Raw genomic sequence first — 15,000 nt, 5'->3', positions numbered from 1 at the left:
ACTAGACTTTTTTTTTTTTTGAGAACTGGCTGTTATTGTTCTCCGAAGATGAAAGATAGAAACCAGATTTTTGGTTGATGGGAATGAGGCGTCAGAACACAAAATGCAGAGACAAATTCTGCAACAACGCCTTTTTTAAATAATAGTCTGCCGATATACCAATACGATTTTTCCATCTTCAGAGAGTTCGAAATTCAATGTACTCTGTACTCAAGGTTAAAAGTGATGAAATCATATATAGAGTTAAGAGCGTGACTTTTGTGAGGGTTCAGCAGCCATAGCCGTAAGACTAGAAGAGATGAACCTGTTGGAATGAAGAAAAGGAAGGCCATCATTCCCAAAAGTTATTTTATCCTTATAAAGTCAAGAACTAAGATCATTCTTCTCAGATATGACGGGAGCAAATGTTTTAGGATAAAAATAAAAAGGGAGCATTATGAAACAAAGATAAAAAAATTTTTATGTCTCATTACTCACAGCCAACAACTCAATGATGCGAGATGTCATCAGCTTAAGGAATCGTGGACAAAAGCAATAATTCCTTCAGGGTAAAATAAAAAGCCGTATGTAGCTGCAACATTGGTCTGGAATAGCCATCGTAACCCTTTTATATTTTACAACGAGGTTATATTATTATGCAACAGTGGACACCATAACAGTTTATGAATGATTTGTTGCCAAAGAATGTTAAACTTACTCAATGACAGATTATAGACCCAGTGGGCAATTAAAAATGTCCAGTTCCTGTTTTTTAAGTGGAATTTAATTTTAATAAAATCTGCTAAATCAAGGAGAATACAATGCTTCCTTTATATCAGCAATACTACATCTTTCATAATGATGTGATTTTGATCATAGTGTTGCTCCTCACTTTTGATGGATATCAGTACACAGCCTATTTTTGTGGTCAGTGCAGAATTAACGTATAATTACTGGTACTGTTTGCTAGCAGCCAGTCAACAGGCTAGTGAAATCATTTTTCTTGAATATGGTCAACTGTTATTTATTGCTTTTTTCCAAATAACACTGAATTTTATTCATAAGTTGTATTATAAGAGCAATTATTCTGTTATCATTTAACATTAACTCAAAACCTTCTAACTTACTTAAACAACATTTACTCGCAATTAGAATTACATAAGTCATCCTCGGTCACTTGGTTAGTTTCATGATTATGATGATTATTACATTCCAACTGCCTCTAAAAGAATTTCACTTACACTTTAACGTTTTACTAACAATTCTTCATTTGTCAGAGAATACAATAATTATATTACTATAGAATATATCGTCTTATAATATATATATATATATATATATATATATATATATATATATATATATATATATATATATATATATATATATATATATATATATATATATATATATATATATATATATATATATATATATATATTATAAATATCTTATGCAAACAAGACCGATATATTCTATAGTAATATAATTATTGTATTCTCTGACAAATGAAGAATTGTTAGTAAAACGTTAAAGTGTAAGTGAAATTCTTTTAGAGGCAGTTGGAATGTAATAATCATCATAATCATGAAAACTAACCAAGTGACCGAGGATGACTTATGTAATTCTAATTGCGAGTAAATGTTGTTTAGTAAGTTAGAAGGTTTTGAGTTAATGTTAAATGATAACAGAATAATTGCTCTTATAATACACTTATGAATAAAATTCAGTGTTATTTGGAAAAAAGCAATAAATAACAGTTGACCATATTCATATATTATATATATATATATATATGTATTATATATTAATATTATATATATTATATGTATATATATATCTATATATTATATAATTATATGTATATATTTGTAAAGAAAAACCTAACTATTCTGTTTGCAACAAAGGCTTTGAAGGTGTCAATATCAACAAAAAACGTAACACACTAACAATACTGTCAAAATGCTTATCTTAAAGTTATTAACACTGGAACTGTCGTACAAAAATTTCAACTTACATCATGTCGCGTTTCTAAATTGTGTGCCTGTAGATCATATTGCCGGCGAACGCTTCTGAAATGAAAATTAAAACTATTTAGTCTTAGCTGATCTTCAGAGCATTAAAAAAGTGTTTCATGGTCTACTGAGAATTTTCATATTAATTTTACAATCCACTGCCAGATATCTGTCCTCCTTTATACAAAATATTCCTCTTACGGGCTGTCCACACTAAGAAACATTGTTTGGAAACAAAGTTTACAAACTTTTTACCGTATATTTGTTTCCCATTCAGAATGGAAAGCATTTAGTGTTTCTGTGTGTATATGTGTATATGCACATGTGTAATGGATGTATACGTTTATATATATATGTATACGTGTAGATACGTATGTATGTATAAATACATATACATACATAGATTTAAATACATATATACACTTATACTACATATGTACTTGTACATATGTATATATGTGTATGTATACGTACATATCCATTTTTTACCTATGTCCATGTACATATTTACATATGTACATGTGCATATGTATATGAACACATGTACCCATACATGTGTACATATGTATATGTACACATATGTGTGTGTTTGCGTGATACGCTCCTTTTCTAAAAACTTCGACCATCTCTTTTTTGGCTCTTATCCCTCCTCAAGTTCATTTAAAACTGCCCAATAAAATACAGAGGTACTTCGCCAACAGGCATCCCGAAGACAACTGATGTGTGCACAGGCAACGTCAGTTTCCAAGCTGTTTGCAAACAGTTTACAAACAGTTTCCAAGGATCTGTTTGGAAGCAGTTTGCAAGCTTTGTTTCCAAACAATGTTTCCTAGTGTGGACAGGCCTTTACACTTTATTGCTCACAGCAAAGACCCTCTGATAAGTCATGACATTGTCATTAGGTTCTCCTGTATTGCAGAAAAAGCAAATATGGTGTACAGTCGCAATGTCTTCCAGCCGCCGGCTGGCGGGGTACTCAGTTCAGTATTAGAAACACAATAATTTGTTTAATATCTGTAGACTCAGCATTTCTGAAAATAATATTCCAAAGTCGGGTGGCTGTCATTGATGGGTCATCTCTCTCTCTCTCTCTCTCTCTCTCTCTCTCTCTCTCTCTCTCTGATCCACAAAAGTGAAATATTAAATCTGAGTGGTTAGTTAAATAAAACAAGCCTTATATAATTCAATACAAGTTAATGGTAAAAATTCTTTCACACTTACATGAAGGTTTGATTTTATCAATATTACACCTCGCCGAGATATTTTACGTTATCTTTTTAATGAAACAGAAAGGAAATCATATTGCATCAAATATTCATACATATTCAGTTCATTTACCAGTTTTCACATAAATTCATTATAACGACGCGTGTAACGACGATCATTATACTCTCCTAACGAGAAACTGAAAAATGAAAATGGGTAAATCACGAAAAATACGAAAATATCTTTCCATTAAAATTCAATTTTTGTGTGCAAGCATCCACGCGTCCTGCCTTGTCAAAATCTCAGTTTTGGTGCTGAAGTTTATGTATTAATTCCTGTACATAATCTCTCATTCGGCCTCGTTGTCATCACTACTAGTGTGAAAAATTTAGTATGAATATTTCGTGAAGTTTGAAGGGAAGAAAAAGGATTTGTAACTGTCATTTAAAAGTTCACGAAGTTACATTAGTTCAGAAGGTACAGTTAAGAATAACATAACATGATAAAAATATTAATCAAAATATATCTATTCTAGTATATTATATAAGATAGCTATGTTCGCCTTTCTAGGTCTCGAACAACCTTTAATAAAAATAAGTAAGTTGTGGGGAAAATGAGGACATAAAGCCTATGAAAATGATAGGTAGCAATAGTGGGTGGTTTTCATGTTGCTATACCTGACGTAAGTTGGCAGCACCTGTCAAGGTTTTGTCATAGCAGATCATTGAAGTGTCGTGGGTTGTTAAATTTCTTCACACCATAATTAACACTCTAAACACTTCTTTTGGATGCACTATATTTCATTGGTTTTACATTCGATGGCATTTCTTAGATTATTATTCACTACATCGAGAATCTTGGTCTTTGTTGTAGTGTGCTTACTGATAAGCTTCAATTATGAATCTTTTCATATTGTTAACCGTCAGACTTCAAATCGCTATGCTCTCTTTCCCTTTCCCTTTTTGTCTCTGGCGAGAGAGAGAGAGAGAGAGAGAGAGAGAGAGAGAGAGAGAGAGAGAGAGAGAGAGAGAGACGTGAGTACTCGGTAAACTGTCAAAACTAGGCTATTCCAACGGGATAATCTCGACCAGTTAATCTTCGTCCCATTAAGTGAAACGTTTATAAGATACTCTTTTCTCTCTCACATCGTTAATGACAGCTTTAATTAACAAAGGAAAAATAGAATATTGGTATAATTGACTAAAGAGACGGATAAAAATAATTACCATTGAAATTCAATTTCAGTCGAAAAATAGTTCTAATTTAATGGAATTATTCATTCTTATTGCGAAGATAAACTAATTTACTCGAAAAGGTGTCATTATTCAGTGCATCTATTATAAACGGAATTGCTTTAGTTCAAGCTGTAATGCGTTTCATGAATCGCAGACTATGAGAGCGACTTTAACCGAGGCATATTTTACTTTCGTCGGAAAGGAAAAATTTCTTTCCTTCCTTTGATGGTCTAATTTAAAAGATGCGTTTTTATAATCTAACTTTTGGGAAAAGTGCATCACTTTTGTTGGGAAGCAAATTAGAGAAAGAGAGATGCCGAAGCCATTTCCTATAACAGGCGGAATATACTGGCTGAGAGAGAGAGAGAGAGAGAGAGAGAAAGAGAGAGAGAGAGAGAGAGAGAGAGAGAGAGAGTCTAAAAAGTTCAATATTGAAAAAATGACAGAGATCGCCGATCTCCAGGTGGTACCAGATTTATAGCTTGGCTTCCATAACCTTGGCAATAGCTCGATCTTTCAAAGGACGTAATGACGTCTGGGTGCTTGTGATGTCATGCCATTTCGAGTTCCGCCTGTAGTCTTGCTCGTATCAAGGCATATAAATCTTTGCTGTTATTGGATGAGAGATAGCACGTCCTAATAAACATGTTTTGTTCAGGACTGAATATAAAGAAGAAGAGAAGGTACTTGTTAAAATATTTACTAAAAGTCAATTAAAAGGTTAGTAAAATATATAAAAATCGGAGGAAGGGAAAGTACCCGAGGCCTGAGACAGATAAACTATCACAGAACTTAAAAATGAAGAACAAACTCGTTATTCCTATGCGTATGATAAACGGATTAAAATGATCTACACGTTCCCAGGTAACCTTTTGAGGTCCCTAGGCGTTTTTGGCCCCGACTAAATCGTTTCATCTAGAATTGTCTGTCAGGACACAGGCCTGCCCTGTAACATATTCTATTTTTCTGATCTCTTTTCGAATCTTCTCTCGAATTTCTCGATATCTGACCCTGACAGTTCTGGAAAGCCTCCAGATCCAAGTTGACGGCTATTCTGGAACAAAATGTATGGAAATATTTGTCGTAGAAGTCTAACCTGGAAGATTTGTGCTAATACAAGGAATGAAGTATATGATTTTGATCTTTTTAAGACAATAGTTACGTTTCTCACGCTGCAGAATAAAGTAGCCCTTCAAGAAATTTTCGGTTCATTCTATCCCTGTCTTAGTTATTTTGATTCAGCGCAAGCATCTCTACAGTTTATGAAACCGATATGGAAAAGAAATTTACTCTTAAATTCAGTAACCTAAAAAAAATATTTAATATAGATAAATATGCAAGACTCATAATGTTAATCAAAGCGCATAAAATATTTTTTTCTACAAAACCTCATCGTTTTATGATTTAGAATTATCCTGGAACGTTCCCGTGCTAGTTTTCATTCCTTTTGGTGCTGGTGTAATAACCGTTAAGCTTGAATGCATCCTGACAAGAGGAATATTTATGTCTAGAAGTGCTATTAACGCTGACTAATTCAACAAGATGTTAGTTTTCTTGGGCTTCAAAGAAAGAAAGAGAAAGAGAGGACATGGATGAGACTTTCATTTTGATTGTCAGATTAATTTTCAGCATAGAGGTTCAGGAACATTGCATATGTTAATAAGAACTCAAGGAGACTTTTAAAGGGGCAGAGTAATAGTAACCTTGTACTTGCAGGAGCTGGTTGTAACGACAGAGAATACTTAGCAGAATTGAAAAAGAAACTCGTGGGGCGTGAACTGTGCGCCGTTTGTATAGCTAAGAAAGCTTTTGTCTTGCTTTTCAGCCTCAGATATTTTTTTCTCTTTTCGATGAAAAATAGACAGTAGAATTTCAGCCCGAATTCAAATTCGGCTTCTGCAATTAAAAAAAAAAAAAATCAATTGGGGAGTATTAAAAAAGCAGAAAAAAGATCATTTAGAGAGTATTATTTACTTGTAATTGGGACGAGCTTTGCGTTCATGAATTGCGGAGTGTAAAATGTGTAAAACCCGTTATGGACAACGTTTGCTTTCCCAGGCTTGATAAGGTAAAGTGAATTAACTTGAATTTTATAGTTTGCCATTCACTATCAAACAACTGGATTTTATAATTTATTGGTACGTAAGGAATCTCAAACGCCATATTTTTTACACCAGGTGATGATGGTTTCAAAGATCCCTTACCAATAAAGAACTCCGGTAAACTTTCGTTTGGATTATCACTCTCATTTTTACAAAGTTTTGAACAGGCTAATTAGAGACCAAAACTTGATTGATTAATTGTAAGGATAATGCCTTCCTCTCAATTTGTTTTTCTCTTTCATTGCTCTCTTCATTTAAAACTTCAGCTTCATTGGAAATTGTCCTAAACGTAGCGTGGGAGTCATGGAGATCTTAGCCCAGATTTTGACGCATTTCCTTCAAAAGTCTTGCACTCTGCATCCATAATCCGTGGTTCTTAATTTGCTTGTAAGGCTAACTTTGAATTGTTTTCATTTTTATGTTGAGTGTAAATGTTGTTAAGTGTTTCCGTAATTCTTTCTGAAGAGTTACGAAACTCATCCTACTAAGAAGGATTTAAGGTAAAGTTTTAGTTACACACATTTACCACCACAGGCGGGTGGACAAATGAGTATAGTTTACCTTTCCTCAATCTAACCTTACGTAGAGTGCCACTTTTTACCTAACCTGACCTTGGGCGTAGTGTCCTACATAACTCGGGGTAATATCGAGAAGTATCAATTACGGAATATGACCAAAGAGACACCTCAATATGTAAAGTTGTATTTCAAGCATGCTGTCATTATCTCGGTAACCATTCATTTTTGTGTACAAGAAAAGCTATTACAATTGACCACGTGAATAAAAAAAATAAAAAAACACAATGAGAAAACCGCATAAATGATTACAGGCTATCAGTATCATTATTATTATTTTTGTCACGAGCACACTGAGCAATCCGGGTTGATTTAAGGCTTCGTTATGAATGCATAGCAGACGATGTTTGGTAAAATTTATGTGAAATTATATCTAAACAGTATTAATGATAAAACCAACAGAAATGTTCATTATCTGTATTACCTCCTCTTAAATACCCGCCTTTAGAATTCTGAAGGTAAAAGATTTCCTTCAAAATCTATCCTTCATATCTATTACCACCCATTCTCCCCCACCCCTCCCCTTCTTATCCTTACAGCTTTCTGAAAGTAATCATAAAAGTATTTAAAAAAACGTTATCGGTGCCATTTTTTATTTCCAACGTTATTCAAAACTCTAGGTTAATTAACTCATGGAGCCTCGACCTTCAACTACGATAAATTGTATTTAGGGCTCTGGAGTACGTGGATCATTATGCCGCCCTCAGCGTATCGACTTTGTTCCAAGCTTTGCATGCTGAGTGCTTCCAAGGGAGCCTGAGGGAGGGAGGGAGTGGTCCTTTGAGTCTCCTGCTGAGGGTAATTGAGAGCGCCAGAATTTTCTTTTTCCTTTTTTATGGAACTCCAGATGGAACCAAGGAAAATCATTGCTTCAGAGATCTAAATTTCGAATCCTCAGCCAAATATGAAATAGAATGCACCCGTAAAGAGGAACTTCAAATGCTGCGTTTAAATGGCCTAATTGTGTTCGATCTCTTGATTGAACTGTTACCAACTGTCAGTTCTGTCTTCAAGGGAGTTCGAAAGAACTTCTCTTGATTGAAGGTGGCTACGTGTTTACTGCTCTCTCTCTCTCTCTCTCTCTCTCTCTCTCTCTCTCTCTCTCTCTCTCTCTCTCTCTCTGTCGGACCAGACTAGAAGGGACGACGTAAACGCGTTCCATACAACCCAATAAGACTGCTGACCTAAACGTTAAAATACGTACCAAGCTGTTTGTTATCTGCTGTGAGCGAAAATCCCCCAACGTGAATGTCCATCTCTCTGTCCTAATATATAACAACATAACGGTAGGGCCTCGATGAAATCATTCTTACCCAAGTGAGATTTCCTTTTGTCTCTTTCATGAACTTACCTGATTTTGAAACTACGATTGATGAATATCCTAGATTTTTCTAAATGAAGAATTTATTGACATCACAAAAGTGAAGAGCATGAGAAGAAAAATATCATTGAGAGAGATGATACTTGAGAATATGGCCATGCTTTACGATTTCTTTCCTAAATGATGAACTTGTGAATTCTATTGAGGAGTATCTTCTCTACACTAATAAAATAGAATAGAATATCTTTGACAATTAAGGAAAAATCGTTATTTTCTTCAATTCAGGTCGTTTCACATTAGTTTATTTATTATTTATACATCAAACTACCCTGAATAATCATTGCTATTATTTTTATAAAATAACTTCTTCACAATTTAGCGAAATAAATTATCTCAAAAATAAATACAGACGAACTTAGCGCTTAGGGCATCGATCGCGTAATTGGTAAGAGAGAGAGAGAGAGAGAGAGAGAGAGAGAGAAAGAAAGAGAGAGAGAGAAGAGAGAGAGAGAGAGAGAGAGAGAGAGAGAGAGAGAGAGGGAAAGTCAGGAACATAATGTATTTTATGGTTGCGTAACAGAACACTGGAATCCGTGTTTCGTATTTTTCCCTGGCTTATAAATAATCCCAAAATTGATGGGGTAGGATGATGGAACAGATGGCTTACATTCACAAACATTGATCATCAACCATACAAAGCAAATCTCATGGTTAACGCGGTTGTACTTGTTTACTGCGAAGTTTTGTATCAGCAGTTTGTAGTTAGTTTAAACGTAGTGCAAAACGTTTCTAGAGAAGGAGAGAGCACAGATAGGGCGTTTGATCGTGAATTTATTGGCAGTGTATCCAAAGGAATTTTCTCTTTAATTTTTTATTCCTTTATTCATTACCATAACTGTTCTACCCTTATCTCTCTCTCTCTCTCTCTCTCTTCTCTCTCTCTCTCTCTCTATCTCTCTTTTCTCTCTCTCTCCTCTCTCTCTCTCTCTCTCTCTCTCTCAATATATATATATATCAATATATATTATATATATATACATATACATATACTACATATAGTATACATATATATATATATATGTGTGTGTGTGGTGTGTGTGTGTGTGTGTGTGTGTGTGTGTGTGTATACAACATGAATGAGAGATAAGGGGAGGCGTTGGGCATTTATGAAATAGATATAAGAATACCAAAGTAATAATTCTATCCACCTTTTTTCGAATCTAACTAAATTCTTTTCTTACTTATTTTACTTGTTTGTTAAGTCGATGAATAGGGGAAACAAGCCTGGAAGCTTAGCTTTAGCAATTCCCTTTGCTTCCAGTTTTGATGAGATTTTTTTTCTATATTTCTCCCAAAGAGGGATTTTACATCATTCCGATATTCGGATTAAATAATTGCTCTCTCTCTCTCTCTCTCTCTCTCTCTCTCTCTCTCTCTCTCTCTCTCTCTCTCTGTGAAAGAATGATTATGGCTGAAGTTTAAAGTTTATTATCGTAAGCTTCATCTAAGAATGTCGCAATTATTTTGAGGCTATGATGCTATTTAGAAATGTTTTTGTTATCATTAGTATTGCATGCTTTGGTCTTCGTAAACAATTTTCAATGTTACCCATTCATATTTTTGTTAATTAGAGAAGTTCCATAGACGAACTTTAGTTACTAATAGAGAAAAAATAATGCCATGAACTTAACATCAGATAATTAGACGAAAAAGGCGGACAGACAGACAAGTGCACTACAAGAGAAGTAGAACACTGTGAAACCAGTCAGTCCATGACTCACTCTTTTGTGTCCAATATCCCCATCAACAGAAGCACAGTGCAGTGTAAAAGACAGGCGAGGGACGTCAAAAAATAAAATAGAATGTGAAATATTCAATTTCACTTTTTGATGTCCCCGATCTGTCTTTCAATCTGTACTGTACCCTGATGATATGTACTATGTTTGATGTACACGAACTCGCAATAGGTACTGAATTTTTTCATTGTTTCCTGGTTGCCTGTGCAATAGATTTAGTCATGTGATCTATTGTAACTTAGTGAGGGTTAATCTGACAACTTTCTTATGAACTTCTAAGACAGTAATGAAACTAAAAACCAACTGAAATAGCATAAGTTTGGTTTCAACTTACTACCACATAGCAATTCTCTGGAAAACTGTACGTGATTATTTTTTCATTATCATTCAAGGATTCCAGGAATCTTAGACTCACCTTATGTTATATACCTTGAGTTTTATTTAATTCTTTTGATCTTTATGGAGTTCCATAAACGACCGTAAGTATTTGAACCTACTCAGATCCGCTCAACAGGCGACGACTCAAAGAATAGCTCTGTTGCCCAGGCTCCCAGGAACCACTCAGCGCACAAAGCTTCGAGCGAAGTCGATACTCTAAGGGGGACGTAAGGGTAGGGGAGCCTCAAGAGATCCGAGCACTGTTGCCATGGTTAAAAATTGAGCCCCCTGTTATTCGACTTACAGGTTTAAATAAGGTTTGTAATTAGATATAGATTTTTGTGCTTGATTCTTGTTTGTCTTACACTTATGATGAGAGCATTCTGGGAATGAAGGAAATCACTAACAGAGAGAAGAAGGGGGGATATGGGAGGCTGGAGAAGGGAAATAATATAAAGTGAGGATAAGGGGAAAAAGGCAATTGGGAGGGGAATGACAGAAAACAGATACTTCTTAGGATTTCGTCTCTCCTGTTGCTTAAATAAATATATTTGGCCAGAGATGTAAGAAAAATGCATCATAAATTCTACAGTAAATGTAGATAGGATCCCTGAGTTTTTTAGAAGCCGTTACATAACCGTTCAAGTTGCACGGGAGTCTTACTTTGATAAAGTTACGTAGTAGCAGAGGAAAAGTTAGTCATGATTTTTTAAAGAAATTATATGAAGAAGGAAGTTAAACCTTTCCTGAAAATGTCTGGGCTGTTAACGGAATTTTAGGTGCTAAGTCTTGGGAAACAGATAATCTTTTGTTACGAAAGGAACACACAAACCTTCATATTTCTGAGTCGTTTGTATTAAACCATGGCTGAAGTTCGACAGAACAGAGACAGCCGTCTAGCAAAAAATGAAGGATGATAATGAAAATTCCAGGAAACAATGAGATGAAAAGGAACTGATCGGGGCAGATTCCTTTGAGCTTTTTTTATAACCACTTGCGGCATTCATTTGCTTTTGCATGAGAGAGAGAGAGAGAGAGGAGAGAGAGAGAGAGAGAGAGAGAGAGAGAGAGAGAGAAGTAAGGCTATATCTATAATGGAGCTGATTGCAAAAACTTGGTATGGAGTTATAAAATTTTATAGACGTAGGAATGATGAAGTGAATGACATGAATAAGATTAACATCCTTTTATCATAACAGGTATAAGCATTCATTTTTATGCGTTGTTGGTGTTCATCACTGTAGAAGAACCCAGACCCATCTCAGTAGGTAGAGAGACGATTTATGCGTTCCTCGGCACAAACCAACCCCTCTCTCAAGTCAAGTGTTCGGTCGCTCAGCTCACATAATGATGATCCTCTGAGCATTGTCCTACATTACGAGAATCCCCCTCAGGTTTGAATTCAGAATTTCTGGATTTATCGTAATACGTATCCAGCCAGGTGTTACAGTACAATTCCCCTAATTCGTCAATAACTATAATGTCAAAATTATTGGAAGCATCCTGTTTGATATTGCATACGCTGGGGGTGTATGCCATATTTTTGCAGTAAGCGTAATTCTTTTGTGACAGGAAAAACAGTAATGTGAAGTAATTAAATAAAACAGAAAATGATGATAACTTATTATAAGTAGAGACGTGGACTGTTTTGTTACTTGAATTTAATTGATAAAGAAAATGTGTGACATGAAAATAAAAAAGGAAAAAAAAATCAATGCTTGTTCCCAAAATCTTCCACCTGGCATCGTAGACATTACATACTAGCATTGTTTTCAGGGGTAAACGACATCAAGTTTTACTTATTTGATTTTATGGCCATAAGGAGACTATCCACTTTACTTTAAACGTATTTTCCTTTTTAATTCATGACAGGCATAACATAGCCGTAATGTCGCTTTGAACTGTACGCAGACCATGATTAGTCAGGACTTTTGGACTGCCATCACAATTGATTTCCACGATGGATCATGGAATATGATATTTACCGTTGCGCAATATTTATAGTTGCGTAAATATAGTTTTCAATTACATTTCATGCAATTCGCTATGACAAAGTGAGGATCAGGTAATTCATTTAAGAGTTCAAACAGTACAATTTTCACGGAAATCAAATCAATTTTTTCGACCGTTTGAGCACGACTGACTTTTTTCAGTTTTTCAAATGACGAAAGTCCAGTCGAATTTTGGACACTGCACATCTTGTCTTATTCTTCTGTGAATGCTTCCCACCTGAAAGTCGTTATTTTCCAATACCTTTGCATCATTAATCATACTAACCTTGGCTCAAGGTAAACCCTCCGGCGCTGGACGTTACGTACATTATGCCATGCTGTCTATTCTTGAGACTTATTCGCTAATTTGTAAAGTTCATCTCTCTCTCTCTCTCTCTCTCTCTCTCTCTCTCTCTCTCTCTCTATATATATATATATATATATATATATATATATATATATATATATATATATGTGTGTGTGTGTGTGTGTGTGTGTGTGTGTATATATATATATATATATATATATATATATATATATATATATATATATATATATATGGGCGTGTTTGTTTAATCAGATTCTCGAAGTAATTGGAATGTGAATGAAGTATACTAATAGTGAAATGGAAACTAGAAAAGCTATTTCCGCTCTCTTCTGACATTTCACTGATCATTCATGATTGAGCTCTCTGTATATTTCCTGAATCATGCAAAAGTCAAATAACACATTCCTGCATCACCGACCTGGATATCCTATTCAGTTTGCTTTACAAACCAGTGGTTTGTTTGTTTGTTTGTTTGTTTGTTTTGTTATTGTGATTTCTTCACACCTTGCCTGTTCGTTTCCCAGCCTTTCATCTTTCCAAATTTTGTCATTCTTCTGATTTTGGAGTTTTACTGTGCAATACCTGGAAGTCTTTGTGTCCTTACAGTTCGCCCTTTTCAAAATACGTGGAGCCACTTTTTTAATCACGATTTACCTAAGATAGATCATTGGCGGCTCTCATTTAATCTCATCAACGCTTATGGCTGGATAAAGTCTAAATCCTATTCAGCTGAAGTATGCGTTATACTCTACTGATATACTAATCTCAGTTGACCCACATGTATGCAGTAGTCTTCAAATTTTTACGACTAATAAAGAAAGCATCGCATGACTTCATGACCATAAAAAAAATCTCATGACTTCATGACCCTGTTTGGATGAAGCTCTGGAACTGACCTCATATGAGTGTCTGAAGCCATCTCTCAAACACTACTTTCTTTTGACCAAATTTTCTGTTATTTCAGTTTCATCCCTCAAGTCGACAGGATGGGAGATTCGTCAGTATCCGTGCGAAGATTTATAATGCTATGGTTATTTCAACTGTTGTATGTGACACAAAAAGTCTTTTCTTGAACTTTGTTGGTATGTTTGTCCTGAGGTCCACACCAGCCCTTCATCTCTTCCATACCTTACCGATCTTAGGGGAAGACCCATACTAGCACAAAGACTGCTTAATCTAAGCCAGACTGTTAATTCACTTTATTGTTAATGCTAAAAACAATTAATTCTCTATTTGGATAAGTTAGAAAATGCTCTCATTAAACATAGAAGAGCATTATCATAGAAAGTGTTCTTATTCTAGAACACAATAGTCGCCTTTTCATAATTTCTCGCAGCTTTCTTTATCACTAACCCTCACTTGGTACAAAAGCATGAGGTATTTATACATATATATGCATATGTAAGTATAGTTTTGACACACACACATATATATATGTGTGTGTGTATGTGTATGTGTGTGTGAGTCTGATCATATCACCGTGATTCATATATACGCATTAAGCTACAAATGTCCTTTAATATCCAATTCTCTCTACCTCAGAATTGATATATTTTCATATATGTTAACTGAAAAGCAATGTTTAGTTGATAATAATTTCGTCGGCTCCCGGGCGCGAACCTAGGAACCAAGAAATCAGGACGTACAGTGGAGCGCCTTTAACCACACAGCTACCACGAGAGGATGTTAGTTAACACCGCCTCTCACCTACAAATCCCTGTAGCGCTCAGTATTCGTTGATTTGGAGTCGGCACCTCGACCTTGACAACTGTGTAATGCTTTTGTCGCACGTAGCCAATTTATGAGCCGGATCACATCACCTATACGCGTTAAGCTACAAATGTCCTTTAATATCTAATTCGCTCTACCTTAGAATTAATATATTTTCATATATGTTAACTGAAGGGGGATTTTTAGTTGATAATAATGTGTGTGTGCGTGTGTCTTTGTTTGAATGATTACATACGCGTGGGTATTTCATTCGTAGCAAAACTTTTTATATCAGAGTATGCGGGCATAAGTCAATTATTCAAAAGATCATATGCGAAGACGTACCTTCATGTGTCTGTAAAAT

General features: G+C 35.0%; 1 protein-coding gene across 4 annotated transcripts in view; it reads right to left on the bottom strand.

The window, feature by feature from the left end:
• The window catches only part of LOC135208469 (general transcriptional corepressor trfA-like), a 156,697-nt gene that overhangs the window by 89,595 nt on the left and 52,102 nt on the right, over window positions 1-15,000 (bottom strand). For 3 of the 4 annotated variants that reach the window (XM_064240682.1, XM_064240681.1, XM_064240680.1), the window contains exon 2: window positions 1,997-2,051. The gene's annotated coding sequence lies outside the window, so the exon portion shown is untranslated. The remainder of the gene's footprint in view (window positions 1-1,996; window positions 2,052-15,000) is intronic. The other variant, XM_064240683.1, reaches the window with a different exon arrangement.

Source organism: Macrobrachium nipponense, chromosome 35, assembly GCF_015104395.2.
Source record: "Macrobrachium nipponense isolate FS-2020 chromosome 35, ASM1510439v2, whole genome shotgun sequence".
NCBI lineage: Eukaryota > Metazoa > Arthropoda > Malacostraca > Decapoda > Palaemonidae > Macrobrachium > Macrobrachium nipponense.
The sequence above is the reverse complement of the archived record's forward strand: the minus strand, read 5'-3'. Positions and strand labels throughout refer to the sequence as shown.